Genomic DNA, 22,981 nt, shown 5'->3' on the forward strand with positions numbered 1-22,981 from the left:
AGTGACTCTCCCTTGACTGCAACCAATAGTGTAGATTCGGGGCGTCACAGGTCCAATGAACCTATTCCTCTTTACTGAATAGGTTTTATCCGTTGAAATTTAAACCCGAACAGGTATTGTACTTGTTTATATATGTCCGAACAGGTTTGGTACCTGTTCTGAACCATAAGTTCTCCTATAATTATTTTTGTTCTTACTTCTTCATTTTGCTGCATTAACTTTTTTTTTTCTTCGTGAGAAAGTGTATAAACACAAAGTGTGTTCGTTGTGCGAATAATTTGTAGTGTTGCTACTGTTCGTTGTAGATCATTTCATCTTGGGAGATAGACACCCATAATCTGCGAGCACTATAGAGAGGACAAATCTATCTTAAGGAGACAATGTTAAGCACTGGTCTTGATCATTCTAAGAAAATATTTTTTGTAAGTATTTTCCTGGTTTTATTTTGTTTTCTTCCTCTACTCTATTTCCATTTTTAGTTTGCTTTATGTAATTAAACAAATTTTGAAAAATCTTTCTTTTAATTTATTCCTTGTGTGTTCTATTTGTTGTTAAGTATACAAACATAATTTAATTTTAATACAGTGAAGATTGTCTAACAATCTTAAAACAAATTTGTTTTCTTTAATAAGTCTTCGTTGTATTAATAATTTCATTTTATAACCTTGTTTTATTTGAATCCAAAAAAATAATTTTTTGGTTTTTGTAACAAGAAAATTATTGTGTTGTATTTTATTTTTCTGGTTTTGGTAACTAAAAAAGTAAAATAATTTTATGTTATAACTTATTTTTTGGTTTTAGTAACTAGAAAATTAATTTGTGTTTTGATTTTTGGTTTTTTCTAATTTTTTTTTAATGAGATATTATGGCTTCTGCAAGTACTCCAAATCTGATTGTTACAACAACTCCGGTCCTTACCTAAAACCATGTTCAAGTTCTAATAAGTTATGCAGAAAAACCAGAAAGATATAATGGCACCGAGTTTAAGAGATGGCAACAGAAAATGTTGTTCTATCTTACAACTCTTAATCTTGTCTGGTTTCTCCATGAAAATGCTCTATTGCTTAAAGAGGATGAAAGTGATCAGCAAGTTGTTGCTGCGGTGGATGTGTGGAAGCATTATGATTTTCTTTACAGAAATTACATCCTCAATGGCCTAGACAATATGCTGTATAATGTTTACAGCTCTCTGAAAATAGCAAAAGAATTGTGGAATTTTTTGGAGGAAAAATACAAGACAGAAGATGCCAGCACAAAGAAATCTATTATTGGTAAATTTCTGGATTTTGTTATGGTAGACTCCCAAACAGTAATTTCTCAAGTTCAAAGTTTTCAACTAATTTTACATGATATTCATGCTAAAGGTATGTCTCTTAGTGAGTCTTTTCAAGTCGTTGCATTAGTGGAAAAATTACCACCGGCTTGAAAAGATTTCAAAAATTATTTAAAACATAAATGCAAAGAGATGATCATGGACGAACTTATTGTAAGACTAAAAATTGAGAAAAATAATCGTAAGGCTGAAAAGAGAAATGGTTAAATTCCCATTGAGTCCAAGGCTAATGTAGTGGAACAAGTGCGAAAACCATATAACAAAAAGAGGAAGTTTGCTGAAGATAGTCCTAAACAAGGCGACAATAATGACAATAAAAAGTTCAAAGGAAAATGCTATAACTGTGGCAAGACTGGACATCGTGATTTTGATTGTCATCTCTCTAAGAAGGATCGCGGAAGTAAAAGCAAAAAGACCACCAATCAAGCCAATGTGACAGAAGTCGATTGCATTTCTGATGGGGTAAATGACATCAATCTCTTTGTTGTGGTATCTAAGGAAGGAGTGGTGGGTCAACACTGGGGCAACTCGACACATTTTTGCAGACAAAAAGATTTTCACTACTTATAATGAGGTTGCAAATGGTGAACAATTATTCATGGGAAATTCGTCTACTTCTGCTGTGGCTGGACAAGGGAAAGTGGTATTGAAGATGACATCAGGGAAGGAACTTACCCTCAACAACGTGTTGCATGTACTAGGCAACCAAAAGAATTTAGTTTATGGTTCTTTGTTAAGTAAAAATGGTTTTAGACTTGTATTTGAATCTAATAAGTTTATATTAACAAAGAGTGGTATGTATGTGGGTAAGGAATGCATGAGCAATGGTCTCTTCAAGTTGAATGTAATAACTGTCGTACCAAAATCTGTTATGAATAAGAATAACACATCTTTTGCTTATATTCTTGAGTCAAATTTATGGCATGGTAGATTAGAACATGTGAATTTTGATGCTTTGCGTACACTAATTGGTTAGGATTATATACCAAAGTTTAAAATTGATCTTAATCATAAATGTGGGATATGTGTAGAAGCAAAACTCACTAAGACTCCATTTTAATTGGTTGAAAGAAAAATCGAACATCTAGAATTAATTCGTACTGATGTGTGTGATCTTAAATTTATTCAAACTAGAGGAGTCAACATTTATCGATGATTGCACAAGATATTGTTATGTATATTTATTTAGAAGTAAAGATGAAGTCTTGGATATGTTTAAACTCTACAAAACTAAAATTGAAAATCAATTTGGTAAAATTATTAAAATGGTTAGAAGTGATAGAGGTGGTGAATATGATGTACCTTTAAATGAATTTTGTGCATAACACAGCATTATTCATCAAACTATAGCACCTTATTCTCCACAGCAAAATAGAATTGCTGAAAGAAAGAATATAACCCTTAAAGAAATGATGAATGACATGTTACTAAGTTCAGGCTTACCGTAGAACTTATGGGGGGAAGCAATATTGTCTGCTAATTATGTTTTTAACAGAATACCGCACAAGAAAACGAATAGCACTCCTTGTGAATTGTGGAAAGGTCGACCACCTTCTTACAAATACTTAAAAGTGTGGGGCTATTTGGCAAAGGAAGATGTTCCTATTCTGAAAAATACTAAGATGGGACCAAAAACAGTGGATTATGTGTTTATTGGTTATGTGCATAATAGTAGTGCATATCGGTTTTTGACTTATAAATAAAAAATACCTGATATACATGTGAACACTATTATAGAGTTAAGAAATGTTATGTTTTTTGAACATATTTTTCCTTATAATAAAGGACAGGAATTAAGTTTACAAGAAAAACTTATGATTTAAACAGAGTCATGAGACTAATGACAATCAAACACAAGAGATTAGTAATGGTCACAACCAACATGATTTAACTTATGGTGAACCAGGACGAAGTAAGAGAGTGAGAATATCAAAATCTTTTGATCCAGATTTTCTGGCATACCTATTAGAAAATAAGCCTCAGAGCTTTAAGGAAGCAATGCCAGGTCCTGAAGCACATTTGTGGAAAAAGGCTGTTAATAATGAAATTGAATCCATTATGCAAAATCATACTTGGAAATTGGTGGATCTTCTGCCCGGTTCTAAACCTCTTCGGTATAAATGGATATTTAAGAAAAAAATGAAAGTAGACGGTTCAATAGACAAATATAAAGGAAAACTTGTGGTAAAAGGTTACAAACAAAAAGAAGGTCTGGGCTATTTTGACACATATTCTCCTGTGACAAGAATAACATTCATCTGCATGCTTATTGCTATAGCAGCATTGTATAATTTAGAGATACATCAAATATCAAATGGATGTTTAGACAGTTTTCTTAAATGGTGATCTAAATGAAGAGATCTATCTGGAGCAACCTGAAGGGTTTGTAGTGCTAGGGCAAGAAAAGAAAGTTTGTTGGCTTGTAAAATCTCTTTATAGATTAAAACAAGCTCCTAAGCAATGGCATGAAAAATTCGATCACGCTATGCTTACTAACGGGTTTAAGATAAACGAATGTGACAAGTGCATCTATGTTAAAAACACTGACAATGGTTATATCATCGTTTGTTTTTATGTGAATGACATACTTATCATTGGAAGCAGTCAAAATATGATCAAATCTGTCAAGCAAATAGTGAACAAAAGATTTGATATAAAGATATGGGGGTTGTAGATGTAATATTAGGAATGAACATTACCAAAAACATCTGATCGATATGTATTATCTCAATCTTATTATATTGAGAAAATTCTTGGTAGATATATCAAGGATGATGTGAATGTAGCAAGACCACCCCTAGTTATTAGTTTTTATTTATCGAAAAATAAAGGTGATGCGGTGTCTCAGTTAAAATACTCCAAAATCATTGGAAGCCTAATGTACACGCGTCCTGTCAGTAAATTGAGTAAGTACACTAGTAACCCCGGAGAAGATCATTGGAAAACAATCATTCAAGTTCTTAGATATCTAAGATTTACCCATGATCATGGTTTGAACTTTACTCGATATGCAGTATTGGAAGGTTATTATGATGCCAATTGGATATCCAATACTAAAGATTCAAATTCTAGTAGTGGATTAGTTTTTACTCTGGGGGGCGTTGCTATTTCTTGGAAATCCACGAAACAAACATGCATTGCATGATCCACAATGGAATCTGAGTTCATTGCTTTAGACAAAGCAGGAGAAGAAGCAGAATGACTTTGCTACTTCTTAGAAGAAATTCCAATGTGGCCAAAACCTGTGCTAGCTATTTGCATTCATTGTGGTAGTCACTCTGCAATAGGAAGGGCATGGATTCATATGTATAACGGTAAGTCATGACACATTCGTCGTTGACATAATACCGTAAGGCAATTGCTCTCAAGTGGAATAATCTCAATAGATTATATAAAATCTAAAGAGAATATTGCATATCCGTTAATGAAAGGTTTGGCAAAAGCGCAAGTGTACAGTTCATCAAAGGGGATGAAATTAAAGTCTATTGCATAAGAGTCATCATAATGGTAAGCCTACTTAGATGACTGGAAATCCCAAAAACTAAGTTCAAAGGGACAACTAAGTTATGCGCGGCTCACCAGAAATCACCAAGGGATTAAAAAATCCCTAACCATTCCTATGGTGAGAGTGATATCTACAACATGTTGTTTGCAGGAGTTTAAGGCTAAGCTTTGCTAATGATTACTTATATCTTGATTTAGGCATAAAAATCAACACGAATATAAGAGATACTCACAATAAGAATCACCTATATCAATGTTGAACTGGGGCCGGTTCTATGAGAATGAAGAGGCTAAATTCTCTAGAAACACTCATGAACAACCAAGAGCATTCAGGGCCAAAAAGAACACAATCGTGAGAACCACGATGTGTTAGTAGATATTTTATGTGAAAACTATTGTCTTCACTTACACTAACGGCTGAATAATTCAAGGCATCGCATCCATTGGTAAGCTAGTAAGTCCGATAAGTTATCACTAGGGAAGGTTCAAGGCTGAAAGCTACCTATCCAGATGCAAGATATTTTTGATTTATACTCTTTTCACAAATTTTGCATATTGTTGCATTTCCGTTGTCATCAAATTCCATTCATGTAGGGGACTGTAAGAAATGGTTTGAAAAAATTCTTTGGCAAAAACAGTTTTTTCTTAAACTTTGGTCTAAGTTTTAAGTGGGACCCATGCGCCAAAGTTGGCGGGTCCATGTGGCAACGCGTTCTTTTTCGCATAACAATTCACATCTTATATTTGGTTGCTCAAAACCATTATCGAGTGAATGGAAAATCGATGCCAAATTGAGCTACATGAAAATGGTGTTTTAGTGAAGTTTCCATAAAAAGATGGAGTTAAAGGTTTGTCCCACATTGCATTGGTGGGCAAACTTTTTGTGAGTTTATATGCCTTGGGTTTACAACTTGGAGAGGGTCCCAAGGCGTACCCAAGTTTTGTAGAATGGTGAGATTATGGGTAAAGTGGGCTAGACCCATTAGGCGCACGTGCGTGGTGTGAAGTTGGGCTTCTCTGGCCCAATGGTTATTTTTTTGGGCCAAAAAAATTTGAATTTTATTTTTTCTAAAATTAAATTCTCACCATTTAGAATTTGAATTTCGGTTTGAAATTCAAAATTAATTTGTTTGGTCCAATTCACTTATTCCTCTTTACTAAACAAGTTTCTACCTATTTAAATTAAACCTGAACAAGTTTTATCGGTTCAAATTTAAACACGAACAGGTACTGTATCTATTCATATATGTCCGAACAAGTTTGGTACCTGTTAAAACCTTCTGAAAAGCCACAAGTTCTCCTAAAAATAATCAGTCCCTCATTTGGATTTTATACTCAATTATTTTCATTCTTACTTCTGCTATTGCTCTCTGCATTTTGTTGCATTAATTTTTTTTTTTTCTATGAGAAAGTATATAAACACAAAGTGTGTTCATTGTGTAAATAGTTTGTAGTGCTGCTACTATTCATTGTAGATCATTTCATCTTGGGAGTTAGACGTCCATAATCTGTGACTAGCCTAGAGAGGATGAATCTGTCTTAAGGAGACACTGTTAAACACTGGACTTGATCATTTGAAGAAAATATTTTTTGTAATTATTTTTTTGGTTTTATTTTGTTTTCTTCCTCCTACTCTATTTCTATTTTCTGTTTGGTTTCTATAATTAAACAGATTTTGAAAAATCTTTCTTTAAATTTATTCCTTGTGTGTTCTGTTTGTTGTTAAGTACACAAACAAAATTTAATTTTAATATAATAAAGATTATCTAATAGAAAGTCGTGTTAAAACATGGACTAATGTTTAATTATTTTATTTCTTACTCACCATTAAAGCTGCCCCTAGGGTTTTATTCGATAATTAATTAAAGTATATTAAATGTGAAGACTATATGTACTTAAGAAACTATTTATGGCAGAACCCTAAATATTCTTGAGAATAAAAGACAATTACAAAAAAAGAGTTGCATTTAGGCATTACACTTCCCATTCATTTATTTTTTGCCACAAAACGAGTGCATTAAATTAAAAACATAAGTCCGTACATTAGAAACAAAAAGAGCATCAGTAGGATCATACCAATCCCTCTTCAAAAAAAGGGTACAAAAATCAATGAGAATGGTATAAGAACTATTCATCTTGTAACATGGCTACAAAAGGAGCAAGAGCATCAATCACTTGATTGCTCTCTCGATAGGTAAAGCACCCATCGATTTAAAGCTCGAGGTTAGCTACTACAGAAAGGAAAAAGTCTAAATGGATTGTTACTATAGAAGCTGTGACGATCCCGCTTCGTATAATATTTTATATTTAATTAATTATAAAAATTTAAATTTTAATTAGTCATTACCTTGATTTAATTTAGAATTTATGAGAATTGTAGAGTCTGATTCGTATATGATTCTATTGAAGATTTATTTTAAGGGTCCAAATGACTTAAGGAAGCGAAATTAAGAAGTTTAATCAATTTAATTTTAATTACGGACCCATTTGGGAGTTAATTAAATATTCGATTCAGTATAGTAAAATTGAGATTCGATTAATTAGGTTCAAATTGGAGTTGATTAAGTTTATTAAATTATGAGGATTGAGAATTGTGATTATTACGAATTAAATTTATTTATGGAGTGTCCAATTTGAATATGTAATTTATTGACGGGAATTTAAAGTCTGATCAGAAATTGAAAGCCTCAATGATTTGGGAAATCAAAATTGATGTTTGTAATAAGTTTAATTTAATATTTTGAACATTTTTGAAGTTTGATTAAAAATCTTATTCAGATTGACAAATTTAAATACAATTAATTGGGCTTTAAAAGAAGTCAATTAGACTAATTAAATTAAGTGGGATTTGTGATTAGTCATGATTGATTTAATTATGTGTTAATTAAGATTTATTGAGACTAAGTGTTGCTTAATCAAATTAATTTTGATCATACATTAAGTTATAGAATAATCTAGAATTGAGGGTGTATTTAGAGGTGGGTGTACAGAGAAATCTGTGTATGTAGAGAAAGCGGTGGGAGTATGTGCATAAGTGTGAACATAAGGAGGGAGAGTAGCCAACTTCTTCCTTTCTTTGTGCTCGGTAAACCGTGAGTTAGAGAGAGAGAGAGAGAGAGAGCTACGAAGCCTATTCAATTTTGCTGGAAGGGATTTGGTGGAAAGCTAAGGATTAAAGAAAAAGAAGAAGAAATGGGAAAGTGGAGAACCCAACCAAATTCTATCTTGAAAACTAACAGGTAAGATATTCTAACCCAATGTTTATAACAATCTCTTCAATACTTCAATTTATGAGGTAATTGAGTTTGAGTACATAAAATATGAAGGAATCAAGGAAAAGAATGAAGAAAATTAAGTTAAAGTTCAAGAATTAAGGAATTGATTTAGAGGCTCATCTTTTGAGTATGATTTTAGTCACCTTTGATGAATTTGAGTTCTAATTTTATATGTATCATGAATTTTAAAGAATTTGAACTGAGTCAATCTCATATTTTGAAGAGATAAGGGAAAAAAGTTTAGAAAGATCAAACTTATAGAAATTTGGAATTAATCCAAAAGTAAGACAAGGTTTTGATTTTATTATGAAAATTATGAATTTGATTGATCCATGCATGTAATTGAATTTAAAAGTTTTACTCAAATTCAACACATTTTGGAACATCTATGATCATAAATTAGGTTTTTGGTTAAAAATTGAGTTAAGTTGAAATTCTAAGAAATTGATTTTTGTAATTCATTATTTAAGTTTGATTTTTGCTATTAATAATGAAATTGAATTCCATTTTACATACATCATGAAATTTTCAAAAGTTTTGATAGTTTATTTTATGTTCTAAAATTTGTGAGTTTGAAATTGGGTTTGATATGGAGAAATAAATTAAATCTAAATTTGGACAATTTGAGCATGATCTTAAATAAATGGTTTCAAATTGGAAGCATTTTCATGTTACATAATATTTTTCCAAGTTTTTGTACCAAAAACACGAGTTTTGGAACTTTGAATATCAAGTTTGAAGCTCAAACACAGTTCTGGAAATTCCAGAATTCATGTTGTCCACTCGAGCGTGAAAATCGAGCTCCCAGAAGTTTTGCAAATTTTACAGTCCGCTCAAGCGACCAAAGTGGCGCTCGAATGAGGACCCTATTTTCAGCAATTTTTGACTAACTCTTTTAAATGCATAATTGCATCCTCATGACATTCTAAGTATTCTTAGGCATCAATTGGACTCACATAGTCATGGAATAAGCTAGAAACACATAAAGAGAGTTGGATTAAAATGAAATGAATATTAGATGGTGCTTCTATTGTGTTTTTGTTATGTGATTTATATAGGTGGGCATTCGAGGCCGTATATCGACTTAACCCACTGTGAGTAATAACCTTATAAAGATATGTTCAAATTATCTTTACTTTCGAGAATGTTATTGCTATCAAAATGGATATGTGATTGATTGAATGAATTCTTAAAATGATTTGATAATGGATAGCATGGCGTATTGAAATGTTATGTCCTTTAATAAATGAAGTTCTATTTTGAAACGATATTGTTGCATCCATTGAATATAGGCCCTTGCCTGGGGGTAACAATACCATGGCTAGGCCCTTGCCTAGGGTTAATAGTACCATGGCTAGGCCCTTGCCTGGGGGTAATAGTACCATGGCTAGGCCCTTGTCTGGGAGTAACAATATCATGGCTAGGCCCTTGCCTCGGAGTAACAATACCATGGCTTTTGGATTGATTGACATACGGTTCGTTATTACTTCATGGATGTACCACATAATTTGACATTGAAAGATCTTAATGATGAAGTTAATGAATTAATGAAAATGCTATCGCATAATGGTTTTTATTATTGTAAGGGATTGATGTGATGGCTAATCGAATTGTTTTGCCTATAGAAATCGATTATTTCGGAAAATGAAATATATGTTTTGGTAAGGGATTTGGTATGGAAAATGTTTTGTTACAAAGTTTGATATAATATGGCAAATGCCTTAGTTTGAAAATGATTTAAGATTCATTTCGAAATTGTAAGACATGTTTTTGTACTATCGTCAAACTTTATTCATTTAACTTCTTTATTCTGTTATTACTCGCTGGGCTTTAGCTCACTATTTATATGTAGGTGAGCAAACTAAGAAACAAGGATAGAGAAAGCCTCGGAGTCTACCCGTGTCAGCCTTTTGAAGAGCTTCCGGAATGGAGCAAGTTAGGCTCGAGCAGAGCCAAGAAAATCAGCCTTTAGCTTTGTCAGAGTTTTGTGTTTGGCTGAGTCTTATATATATTTATGTGTGTGAGATATATGGTATTTGTATATGTTTATAAATTATTATGGCATCATGTAGGTACAAGCTTAATGGGCATTTTTATTTTTGCTTTGCTTCAGCTTTAGGCCCCGATATGATTTTAAATATTTTGGAATTTTGTCTTTGAGGCCGAAGGTAATCCCAGATTACTGGCCGGTCACGATGCTAAACGTAGAGGGCGAGTTTGGGTCGTGACAGAAGCAAACATAAATTTGCTAAATAAAATGATAGTATCACATAAGTGTTTGTTAACTTAGATGACTCAAAAGTAAAGATGAAATGGTAAATTCTTTGAGTGGAATATATTGCCAATAATAATGCGCAAGGTACATTGAAGTTTGAAGTAAAAACGTAGCATAGTTGGAATGCTATTATTTCCCAACTACGACAAAAATAAATGACAATATTGGATTTAAAAGAATGGCATAATTGGAGGCTATATGCTATGAAATTATGTTAAAATAATTTATGGTTTCTATGTGGAGAAAAATTACCATATAAACGAGATGATGCCCAGAGGGTACAAACACAATATAAGGACTCGCGTGAATAAACCTGTAATGCAAACACTAGAAAAAAAATTCTCTTGCTGGGGTGATTAGTCCGAGGACTCTTTAATACTTAAGTCAGTAGTTGTAGATGAATTTCCACTGGAACAATAGGTTTAATGCTAATGATTATACACGTGATCTGCTAGATGGTTTGCTTACTTATAGTTGGTTGTGTTGTTACTATTGAGAGATTTTAGGCACCACTCCCCCTCTGTTTCGCTTTAGTTGGGATTGTGTCCCATGCTTGCAATATTTGGCATGTATTATTTCAGTACATCTTTTTATTTTATTTAGGTCACATTACCTTTCTACTACTTGTAGCTTGCTTTTCGTGCTCCTTTCGGATACAATAGCCCTATAGTTCAGACTCTCGTGCTTTTGAATCTGATTTCACAAGTGCAATGTGAAATAGATAAACACAAATGAGTTCAAATCCGACAATTCTTTTGGAAAATTGATTTCGAATCAAAATGCCAAAAATGGACTAATTTTCCAGATTACAGAGTCGGCACCTAAATATTTTTTTGAAAATTTAGGAAACTTGAGACTCGTGCCAAAGGCCACTTACCCTTCATCACCAAAGTGTCTCGGCTTGAGAACTTAGGTACGAGAGGGGAAGGTCATGAATTGACCACACCACTCGCCCGATCAAAGATCGGCCTCTACTAATCATGATGTGATTTTTTTTTATCATTATATGCTCTTGTTCCGATTTATTACGCTATTTTTATTACGTGATGCACACAAGTATAGACTAATTTGTAAATTTTGGAACACTTTGATCTTATGTTTGTTTTGAAATGTGTTTGAATATGTTCCACTTGAAAAGGTGACATCATATGCACATTTGATCAAATCATCCCAATTTGAGCAATTAACCTTCATCCACAAGCATTCTAACAAGTATATTAATTAAGCACTTAGTCTCATGGAAAAAATGCTTGATATGGAAACAATCACACACATGCGATATGCTAAAGTAATAAATTATCACCTAGTACTCCGAGGCAAGCCAAACAAAACAAAAGAATTAGAAAATATGCATGCCCCTAACAAATGCAATGTGACTAATGCAACATATGCAATATGCAATTTTAATAGGCTCGGCTACTAACACGCCATGTGAATCAATTTGATAGCATGTGGTTTAACCACGTTTTCAAGGAAGTAATAAATAACAATGTGAGTTAGAATGATGAGCTGAACTTTTATGCATGCAAGATATATGGATGAAAAGTAAGGAAAATGCTATATGAAATATGATGTACTACACTATCCATCATAAGCGTGTAAATAAAAGAGAGAAAGAACGGAGGTTAGAAGACATACACAAATTATTACAATTTCTCCCTTGCGTAGGAGGGTCCGAATAAATGTCCTAGCTAATTACCATGAATTAACTAACTATACCCAAAATAAATGAATTAACTATTCTAGCTAATTATTTACAAGTTAGAACCAACTAAGTAATTACAACACAAAATTAATTAACTAAGCTATTACAAGTTCGAAGGAATTACACTTTAATTAATTACAAGCCACTCATGAACGAGCCACAATGAGGAATTGCTCATGCATGAAATGCGGATTTGCCACTAGAAAATGCCCTTGTTTGGCTGCCAAAATGATGTTGTTTTGCAATTAGAAAATTGCACTATTTTTTACCTCAGCCTTTGTTCTGTTCTGCAAGAAAAAGGACACTGCCTGGCTAAAAAAGGTGGCCGACCAGCCAGAAGAAGTGGTCGGCCGTACAGTAACGTGGCCGGCCGGCCACTAAAGTTTGGTACTGCCCTGCTGCAACGGACATGAAACAAAGCACAAACAGAGTATTTTCAAGGGATGTTTGTCCACCCTACCTCTCCTTTTCATCAAACATATCAAAGGAGGGGTAGGCTCAATTCACAAGCCATCACTTGATGCAAACTCATTGCATGATAACTTATGAATCAAGGGATACAATTTCAATAAATGACAATGAAAGACTCATAAACCTCCTCTCTATCATGGAATTGATCAAAGGAAGTGGTTAACCTTGAATCTTGAGCCATTTTCATCACTAAGAAATGACTCAAGACTCAATGGATTTAATTAACATCCGATTGAACTCCAAATTGATTTTATTATCTTGGTCCATTTCATTCCAATTTTATTACCTCTTTTACTTACCTTTCCATTTATTAGTCATTTTAGTCCAAGATGAGCATTAACTCCACTAATGGAGAGAAGTGCCAAACAAAGGGTTGTTTTGGGCATAAGAGAGATGTCATGCCTTTGGTAATGAACCTCCGAAGAGATTAAACCATTAAGCACAAGGATCTCTATCTCAAGCATAAACAATACCCATTTGAAACAACTCTCAAAGAAAAGAAAAAGGCAAGAAAAAAAGGTGGTTGCAGAGGTGAATAGAAAGGAACACAAATATGGAAAGCACTAAATAAATGCTATCAATTCAAATAGGTTGGTGTCTAATGCCTAAAACACCAAACCTATGAGAACCATTACACTACAAGCCTACTATACAAAGCATAAATGAAACTAACACATACAAACAGCCCTAAATTAGGCTGAAGCAGTGCTGCAATTAAGATAAAAATAGCTAAAAAAGTAAGCTAAAATAATAGAGCAATTAAGCTAGCAAACAAGTCAAAAGAGGGGTGGCTAACCCCTCCATTTTTGAGATTTCAAAATAGCATTTTTAGCCTCTGAAAACCTTTGAAAATTAGTGGGAAAGAGCTAAAAAAAAAGGATAGGAAACACAAGGGTAAAAGCTTAGGAAATAAGGTTCAAATAAGGGTGATTTACCCCTCTACCTTTAATAGCTTTTAACCACAAGTTTCAGCACATAAACATAGTTGAAAAATAGCCCAAAAATAGTAAGAAAAGATAGGAAAGAAGTAGTATAAAAGAGCTAAGAGTTATACCTCTTGAAGAGGGGTGACCCTTTGAGTTATAAACCACCAATTTCTCACCCTCAAGAGCTAATATTCAAGCTCAATAACCTCAACAAAGAACCCTAAAAATTTGGATTAGGAGGTCTAGGTAAGGTGTGTTTTGGTTGCAAGGTACAGAGAGATTTTTTTTTAAAAAAATTCCCTTCACGAAAATTTTCTAACCTAATTTTATGAGAGAGGGTCAAGTATATATATAGAAAAATATGTTACTCCCTCGAAATATCAGTATAGAACTAACTGGTGCAGTGCATGCACCTGTGGAGATAGCTGGCACTGCTGGTATAAATATATGTTTTTACTGACACAAGTGGCCGGCTAGCCACTAGTTGGACGGCCATACACTCACTTCTGGCCGGCCGGCCACCAGTTGGCATGCAGGCCTTTAGATGGTCAGGCTTGGAAAACTGTTGTTTTGGTCTGAAAATGGTGCAAGGTTTGTAGGCTTTAGAGGCTCAAAACCAAGGCTTTCTACTAAGGAAATCGAGCGTTTGACAAGCATGAAACTTCATCATGGGATGATCAATCAGTGGCGCCTAAGTCTTAAAGGCGGTCAAAAATGAGATGTCTACTGTTGCCCCTCTTTGACAAAGGTCAAAGTCATGAAATAACGTGAGTGAATGTCAAAGCCCAGAGACGACCCAGTTTGACAAGGCTGTAAAACTTGGGCAAATAATCAAGACAAAATTAAATTGGTTGAACCCAAGGGTTTCCTAAGTATCCATTTGCAATGAATCAAACCAGCATAGTTGAGGGAAAGAATGTGAAGTGATATGTATGATGCGATGCAACAACTGAAAATACAAACGAGCATACCACTTGAAAATTATAAAAATGATATTCAAGGCAATGGAACAATTGAAATCAATAAACAAGAGCAATCTTAACTACGCTTCAGCTCACAAGAAACAATCCCAATTACACCCCCATACAGAAAGATAAGCCCAAACTACACTTTCGCATAGAGAGGGGAGAAACAAACCAAACTATAGTACCGCATAGAGTTGTTAACCAAAAACAATCCTAACTACACTTCCGCGTAGAAAGGAACAAAATAACCCAAACTATACTACCGCGTAGAGGGGTACAAGAACGAACCAAGCTACACTTCCACGTAGTGAGGAACAAGGGCAACCAAACTGCACTACCATATAGCACGGTGATCCTGACTACACTTCCATGTAGAGAGGAGAACAAAATAACCCAAACTACACTATCGTGTAAAGAGGTAGTCTTAACTATACTTCTGCATAGAGAGGATAATAAAAACAACCCAAACCACACTATCGCGTGGCGAGATAATCCTAACTACACTTCCGCGTAGCGATGGTGAGATAATCTTAACTACACTTCTACCTAAAGAGGACAAAAGCAAACCAAGCCACACTTCCGCATGGCGAGGTAAAGGACAATCCAAGCCAAGACACACTTCCGCGTGGTGAGGTTTAAGGGAGGGAACCCAAATCATACTCTCATGACAAGGGTGGACACCACGATGCTCACGAATACGACACAATGCGACGTAATTAAAAATTAGTACAATGACAATGCATGTTCTATGCAACATAAGATGTAATGCAAGTTCAATGCTAATAGGATAAGTACATGAGTTACGATGCAAAGCGCACATGCAATGTAAGAGGTATGTGAGAATGCATATTCACTGCAAAAGATATGTGAATCGAAAAGACAGACAAAAGCGATGTTCGACAATGACCTCCAACTTACCACTCAGAGGCTTTGCAAAATGCTCAAAAAGGATAGAACTTGCTCACATTTGAAATCAGGGCACATTCATGCACTAGAGACATAACGGGATTCGGAATGATGCAACCAAAACATAAGTTTGAGATCCTCGAAAACCAAATCCACTTCAAGTACCTCAATCCTTCCTCCCAGACCCAAAACAGGACCTCCCATAAATTGATTGGGAAAATGGGCAACAAAAACCAACTCAGGACCACAAATGGGGCCAACTAGCCAAAAATGGATGTACAGCCGACCAACAAGTGGACGGTCGGCCATTTGTGGCAGATTCGGGGGCACTTTGGGCATTTTAGCTCGGGTCTTTTAAATATACAACCCAAACATCATTTTGCACACACCCACACCACCGAAAACACTCTCCCTCTCTCTAGGTGCTTCCTCTCGTTAGATTTGTGCTTTGTACATGTTTTCCAACACCCTCACGCAAACTTTATTCATAAAACCCTTTTGGTCCTCTACATTTTGAACTGATCAAATTTTGTTTTCGTTGATCTTTCTGAGTTTTTGTCACGTTGGGCTCATTTTCCTCAAGTTTTTCTTGAGTTTTGCAGACTTTCATTGGTTTTGACTTTTTCTTCTATTTGCTCTCTCCTAGGGTTGACTTTTTTCAACTTGTTCCTCATTTTCTCTCTCCTAGGGTTGACTTTTTTCAACTTTTTCCTCATTTTCTCCATTTTTCACCACCTTTCACTACTTTCCAGATGGCAGACGATGTCCCACATAACAGTGCCCCTCCCGAGGTACCTATGCTTCCACCTATAGCCGAGGTAGAGGAGCCAGCAGTTGTCGAGGCCGACAGGGCAGTGGAGGATATCGCTGCTAATTTTGAGGCCGAAGCAGAGGCAGTCTTTCCACCAGGGCCCGAGCCCGAGTTGCTACCACTAAGACTGAGGCCATTCGACCCAACCACTTACCACCCACAGACGCATATGATGGCCCCTAGCGGCATGCTGCGGTTTGATGAGTTTGTCAGTGGCGTGCCAGAGGATGTTTTGCTAAGGGAGCAGACCTCCTACGTTTCTTACGGTGCTTCTAAGGTACAAACTTTGCTTTCATGAACTTTCATTTGAATTTATTTTAGCCATTTCATCGCTGCCTTTCATCTAACTCACTAGTTCCTTGTCACATGAGGACTCTCACTCCTAGCGAGGTTACGGGACAGTGATGGCCAGAGAGTGGTATCACGAGCTTCCCGCTTAGGTCTGCAATCTTGTCGATAAGGCGGGCTTTGGTCTACTCTGCACCGAACTCTCATGCCATATGGCCAGTTGGGCCTTACTCGGAGCATTGGTAGAGAGGTGGTGCGACACCACTAACTCTTTCCACTTCTCTCCCACCGAGAAGATGACGATGACTCCCTATGATTTCTCGATGATCAACAGCTTGGGCATAGGGTGTGATCCGATCCCCTTTGATATGGATATGGGCCAATGGGAGGTGGCCTGGATCTACTTGCTTGGAGTAAGCCCGCCTGTATACAGGCCAGCTATGGTCAGATACAGTTGGTTCTTCGAGCACTTCTGTAGAGTTAACTCGAGACTCAAGAGGAGGTAGAGCAGTACACTCGGGGCTTCTTGTTATACCCTCTTAGTACCACTTTGTTTGCGAACAGGTAGAATACCGTGGGCTTGTATTTGTTAAGTGCCCTTGTGACCTTGCCCCAGGTCCAATTTTATGACTGGGGTGGAGCTGGCCTTACCACCCTCTGGGAGGTACACACTGCACTTTCAGTTTTTGTTTCATTCTTATGCTTTATGCTTTGCATTTTTTGCTTTTGTATCTGTCCCCACATTGTGCTTTCTGCTTTGCACGTTCTATCTTTATCACTGGTCACACACTATGCCTTCTACTTTGCACTTTTGGTAATATCTGTTCGCACATATTGATTCACAATTGGCCTCACCTTGCAGCTCTAGGCTTATGCTTATTTGTGGCACTCACCTTGGTGTCGGCAGAGGAGGTAGCACCGGCTATGCCCTACGTGTGGCGGTATGATGACAGGTGCCACCGCTGGCGCTGCAATGACATGACAATCACTTACTTCCGCCAATATTTTGACACGGTGGTGGCCCGTGAGGTAATCCAAAACTTACAATCATTTCTTTTTTATTTCCATTGCTACAACTGGCAGCAACTAACAACTTGTAAATTGTCCATTTACATATCACATGGAAGCCATAGGCAATGATACCGACCGGAGTCAGGGACCAGTATGCCGGGGCTTGGGCTACCTCCCAGTACCAGATCTTGCTGGAGGGCCCATTCTACCAGGCTTGGTTTTTGGGTAAGCATTTCATACGTCAGACCATGGGCTTACTTGCCCCAGTTATTCCTACTCCATCTCCGGCATCTATGAGGTCAACCGATAGCCTCCCAGTTTAGGCTATTATTTAGTTCATGGAGGGGCAGAATGCGGACTACTTCCGGCGAGACAGAGACTACACAGCCTTCACCAGGACTTACCTCATGCCACCCCTGACTGGAGTTCGCGCTGACGATGCTGTAGATGCCCCCTTTGTCGGAAAGGCTGCTTAGGAGGCTGAGGCTGAGGCTGATGTTAGAGAGGCCACGTCCATTGTACATACAGCTTGTTGGCCAGCGATTCCTACCGCGATTCCTTGCTGGCGGCCGAGCGGGATGGCCTATCAAATCCCAATAGAGCCACCGGAGGCGGGGCACAAGTATGTGAGTGCCCCGGTCGTACCTTAGGTATGACCCACACTTGACAACTTGCATCCCTCATTTTCCCTTTCAGATACTGATTAGTCATTTTCACTTGCAGGCACCCACAGAGAACACGGAGGGCCTCCTTCAACTAGTTGTTTCTCCAGTTCACATGGTGCAAAGGAAAGAGACGATGCTCACTCTTCACGGTATACAAGTATATTTCCCTCTCTCTCGTGCATTGTGTTGTTTCCCACACTGCACTGACATGTCATACTCCCATTAATACACGATACTCATACTATAAACTAACATGCATTTTGGCACTACCTCACACTGCACTGATGCACTACACCTATGTTGAATCTGCCTTTTGCATCATACTCATACTGCATACTACATTCTGCAACATACATAGCGTGTCTGATACTCTGATATTTTTTTTTTCAAATTCCACCTGCACCGAGGGCACCAGCGGTAACGGCAGCACTGGCGGCACCTCCTCCAGTGGCAGGGAAGAGAAGTAGACAGGCCCCAGTATGCGGCCAAAATGAGCGTCAAGGTCAAGGTAGGGGCAGAGGTGCTCGGGGCCGGAGTAGCGAGTCCTAGACAGAGTAGACCTCCTCCTCCTCGGAGTCAGCTTTGAGTGGCAACGATGTTAAGACCAGCGGCACCGTGGAGACAATGAGCCGACGCACTGAGCCGTCTGAGAACAAAGATGATGATGCTGGCTCGAGGTCAGGGAGCGAGGAGGGTACTGAGGCTGGTTCTGAGTCAGAGAGTGGAGATAGCGATGCTAGCTCTGGGTCGGAGTCCGATTCTGATAGTGGTGCCGACGGAGACAATGCTCCTGAGTCCTCTCCGAGGAAGAGGACGAAGAGGGCCTCTTGAGCTTGATGTAGCTGGCACAGATTTTGCACTCTTTTGCTTCCTTTATTTTATTTGGTAGCTTAGCACATGACAGCTTTAGATAGGTTTTACTTTCGTTTTCGAAAAGACTTGTATTCTTTTTTGTAAAAACTATGATTGGGGTAAAACCCTACAGTTTCATAAAAAAAAAAAAAAAACCTTGTTTTTGCATCGCGAAAACCACACTTGCATAGAATGAAAATGGAATTGAATTTGAAAAAGCTTGTATTGGAATAATGTTCGTAACCGGATATTGTGCCGACCAATGACCAAAATACAAAATACAACTAGATAAACAGAAAACAAAGTAAAAACAACCTAAACACAACTCTTTACACATGTTAAAACCAAAAGACTCAAAACAAGACCCCAAAACACAACACCCAAAATAGAAACACACTGCCCAACTACCAGGCCCACAATAGTGGACGGTAGGCCACTAAAGGGGACAGCCAGCCAGTAAATGTGGCCAGCTGGCCAGTTGTGGCAGTTCATCAGTAGGCTAACGGCTGGCATCCACTCACAGCCTTATCTTCTACAAAAGGTCTTCCTTCACAAATTTTTTGACAGAACCTCATTTTTGCTACTCTTTCTTCTACAAATGGAAATATTCCTTGCCGAGAAGCTCAAAGATTGGACAGCCACTTTGGACAGCACAGAAAAGGTAAATTTTTGAGGTTTTGGCATAAATGCACTTTTTCCGTTAAGTTGTACTTCATTTTGTTTTTCATTTCTCCATGCTGCAATCTGATGTTGGGACCCAGTTACGCATGTATTTCACGTCAGCATATAGGAAATGTGTCCGACTCTTGAAGAGTTCCAAGCATTAATAGAATCCTAGAACGATGAAGAAATCATGCCCCAGCCCTGTTTTGGCCATGCCTAGGCTTTGGGACAGATGTGTGGTCTCACTTTGCTTGAAGCTTGATCTTTGGCTCATGACGGAAAGCTAGATATACCCAGCTTGATTCATCGATTTTCTAACATCGACGACAGAGGTGACCTTTTTTTGGCGAGGTTATCAGCAACATGCCCTCTGTTTATGTATGCTCGCGCACTTTCTTCTTGCTCCCAGTTATGGCGGAGCCAACATTAAGCTGATCGAAGTGGCCCAATGCCTGAAAGAGGGTAAGAGTTGCATTGGTCTAGCCCTGGCCAAAACTCTGATGGGTTTAGATGCTTTTCATAGGCGAGAGACTACTCGGTTTGGAGGGAGTCCACTACTACTCCAGGTATTGTTTCCCACCCTTTCTCATTTATGATTCTCACATTACTTGGCACTCATGCTCTATTTTTCTCTCTAAGCCCTTTTCTTTACTTTTCTCTCAATGTACATCTCTCTATTCTTTAATCTCTCTTATTTTTCATCCCTTCCTAGGTATGACTAATGGATAAGCTGAAAGTAGTGGACCCTTGCCCCGAGTATTCAACCCGAGCTTACTTCTTCTGCCAGAGGTTGGTGGACTTTTCCTCAGAGGGATGGTGGTGCAACAAGATGTGCAGCCGATCTGCAGCTGACATAACTTGGTGTCCTCTAGCTTAATCTGACTAAGATGAGCTACAGTATGTCCCGTCAGCCGGGTATACAGTTGATTAGCCTCACACACTGTGTATTCTACTTCCCCTTCTGGTTCAGACGCCAATTTGGACACGATCAGACCCTTCCAACTGATGGGTTGGAATACCCGACTCCATTTCCTATTCACGGTTCGCACTTGCCTCGATACCTTACTGCTTGGAGGATGAGAGAAATCCTGGCTCCTGTCCCTAGCTTCAGTTACACTCTTTCTGGCAAGTGTTTGGCTTAGCTTGAGGACAAGGCACAAGTGGGGCCAACTTTGGTGGCAGAGACTTCCACAAGCACAAGCAGGGGATACCGAAACACCTGACTCATCTATGCCCCTAGTTTATTACTTTGACTTTTCTTTTCAAGTTTTATGATGTAACAACAACTTTGATTTAAATCAGAGAGTTAGAGAATGTACTTGTGTTGAAATCAATGGAATTGAAGTTGCGAGCACTAAAAATTGTCCTTTGGTCTCAAAAATGGTCTAAGTTGTAAAAGGTAAAATTTTGAGAAAAATCAACTTTTATTAAAACTTTCAAAACCATTTTCGAAAATAATCACTGCCTGACATGTACGGAATCAGTCCTTACGATACATAGCCTCGAATCAACAGATCGCAACTTCCCATAACTGTATTCACCATACCAGCCGTTCTATCAAGATGAAGATCACACAATCAAGCTAAAAGATAATAGAGAAAGATAGCCCGATCAAATAAAAAAATAGGACAATTAAGTTGGAGATGGTTATAACCGAACTTCAGGATGAAGTTGCCTACGTATCCCAAAGATGGGAATCAGGCCTTACGTAGTTCGGTTATGGTTCACTCGAGTATTAACTCTCTCCTTTTGCGCTCTAACTTTTGCCAAAGTCGCCCTTTAGGGTTTTCAACCTTGTGAGCTCAGTTTTTCTTCATTTCTAATTTTTCATGCTCTAACTTTTTTCTAGGTCGCCCTTCTGGGTTTTCGGCCTAGCGAGCCTCTCAAGGATACTATTTCTTCAGCTTGTCCCTATTGATCAGCTGTGAAAACTCCAAGCCATCTAGGTGCATGAGAATGATCACTCCTTCTGACCAGATAGATTTGATGATATAAGGGCCAGTCCAATTGGATCGAAACTTGCCCTTAGGTCATGGATGGGTGCTCGGTTGTCCTTGAGCACCATATCCCCTACTTTGAGGTTCCTAAACTTAACTTTCTTGTTAAAAGCCCTAGCAATTCTGCGTTTGTAGCCCTAGATGTGATATAATTCCTTAAGCCTTCTCTCATCAAACAATATTAGCTTTTCGAACTTGCTCTGCTGCTAATCTGCCTCTACTATCTAACACTTAGCCATAATTTGCAGCGACGATACTTCAATCTCTATAAGCAGAACAACTTCCATCCCATATACCAGAGAATAAGGGGTTGCCCTTGTGGATGTCTAGATCGACGTTCTGTAGCCCCAGAGAGCAAAAGGTAGCTTATTCAGCCATTCCCGATAGGTCTCCACTATCTTCCATAGGATGTTCTTAACATTCTTGGTAACGGCCTTAACAACTCCATTGGTCTGTGGTCTATACATTTATGACTTATCAAAAGCCACGTTATATTTCTCAAGCAAATCCACCGCCTCTTTCTTGAAGTGTGAGCCGTTATCTGATATGATCTCGTTTGGAACCCCATATCGGCAGATGATGATGTTTCTGATAAACTTGGCTACATGTGACGTTTTTAGAACAGCATAAAACTGGGCTTCCACCCATTTTGTGAAGTAGTCAATCACCACTAAGATGAACTCATGTCCATTTGAACCCTTTGGCGAGACTACACTGATAATGCCAATTCCCCAGACTAAGAAAGGCCATGGCAAAGTCATGTTGTAAAGCTTTGACGGCGGGATGTTCATGCGATTGGCATGGATTTGACATTTGTGACATCGTCGTACAAAACCAATACAACCCTCCTCTATAGTTGACCAATAATAGCCTTGTCTAAGGATTTTCCAGGCCAACATCACACCATTCATGTGCGCTCCACATTCCCCTCCATAGATGGCTTCCATAAGACGCTTCGACTCCTCTTCTTCAATATAGATCTTGTGCATTCCTAGATGGCCTCTTTTATACAGCTTATTTCCGCAGATGATAAATTGGACGGCCAGACACCGTGTCCCCTATCTATCTTTGGCATTTTCCCCTAGTGGATACGTCTCCTTTTTCATAAAGTTCCAAATATCATAATACCAGGGGTTCTTGTTTTGAACTTCATCTATTGCGGCGATGGTTTCATAGGCCGGCATGGACTTTTGTTCAATGACAATCAGACGCATCTTAACATCAAGCAGGATGTCTACCATGGAAAATAGAGTTGCCAACGCGTCAGTGAACCAATTGTTTTTTCTTAGCAGATGAGGAATGTCAATTTTTCAAACCTCGAAATCAGAATATTA

General features: G+C 37.7%; 1 long non-coding RNA gene across 1 annotated transcript; it reads left to right on the forward strand.

Annotated features, from left to right (window-relative positions):
• The first annotated feature begins 7,898 nt into the window (after positions 1-7,898).
• LOC114307397 (uncharacterized) lies at positions 7,899-10,224 on the forward strand. Its single transcript, XR_003645084.2, has 3 exons — positions 7,899-8,076; positions 9,171-9,206; positions 9,965-10,224. It is a non-coding gene; the product is annotated as an uncharacterized LOC114307397 (long non-coding RNA).
• The last annotated feature ends 12,757 nt before the right edge of the window (positions 10,225-22,981 follow it).

Source organism: Camellia sinensis, chromosome 4, assembly GCF_055761805.1.
Source record: "Camellia sinensis isolate YWXY chromosome 4, ASM5576180v1, whole genome shotgun sequence".
Taxonomy (NCBI): domain Eukaryota; kingdom Viridiplantae; phylum Streptophyta; class Magnoliopsida; order Ericales; family Theaceae; genus Camellia; species Camellia sinensis.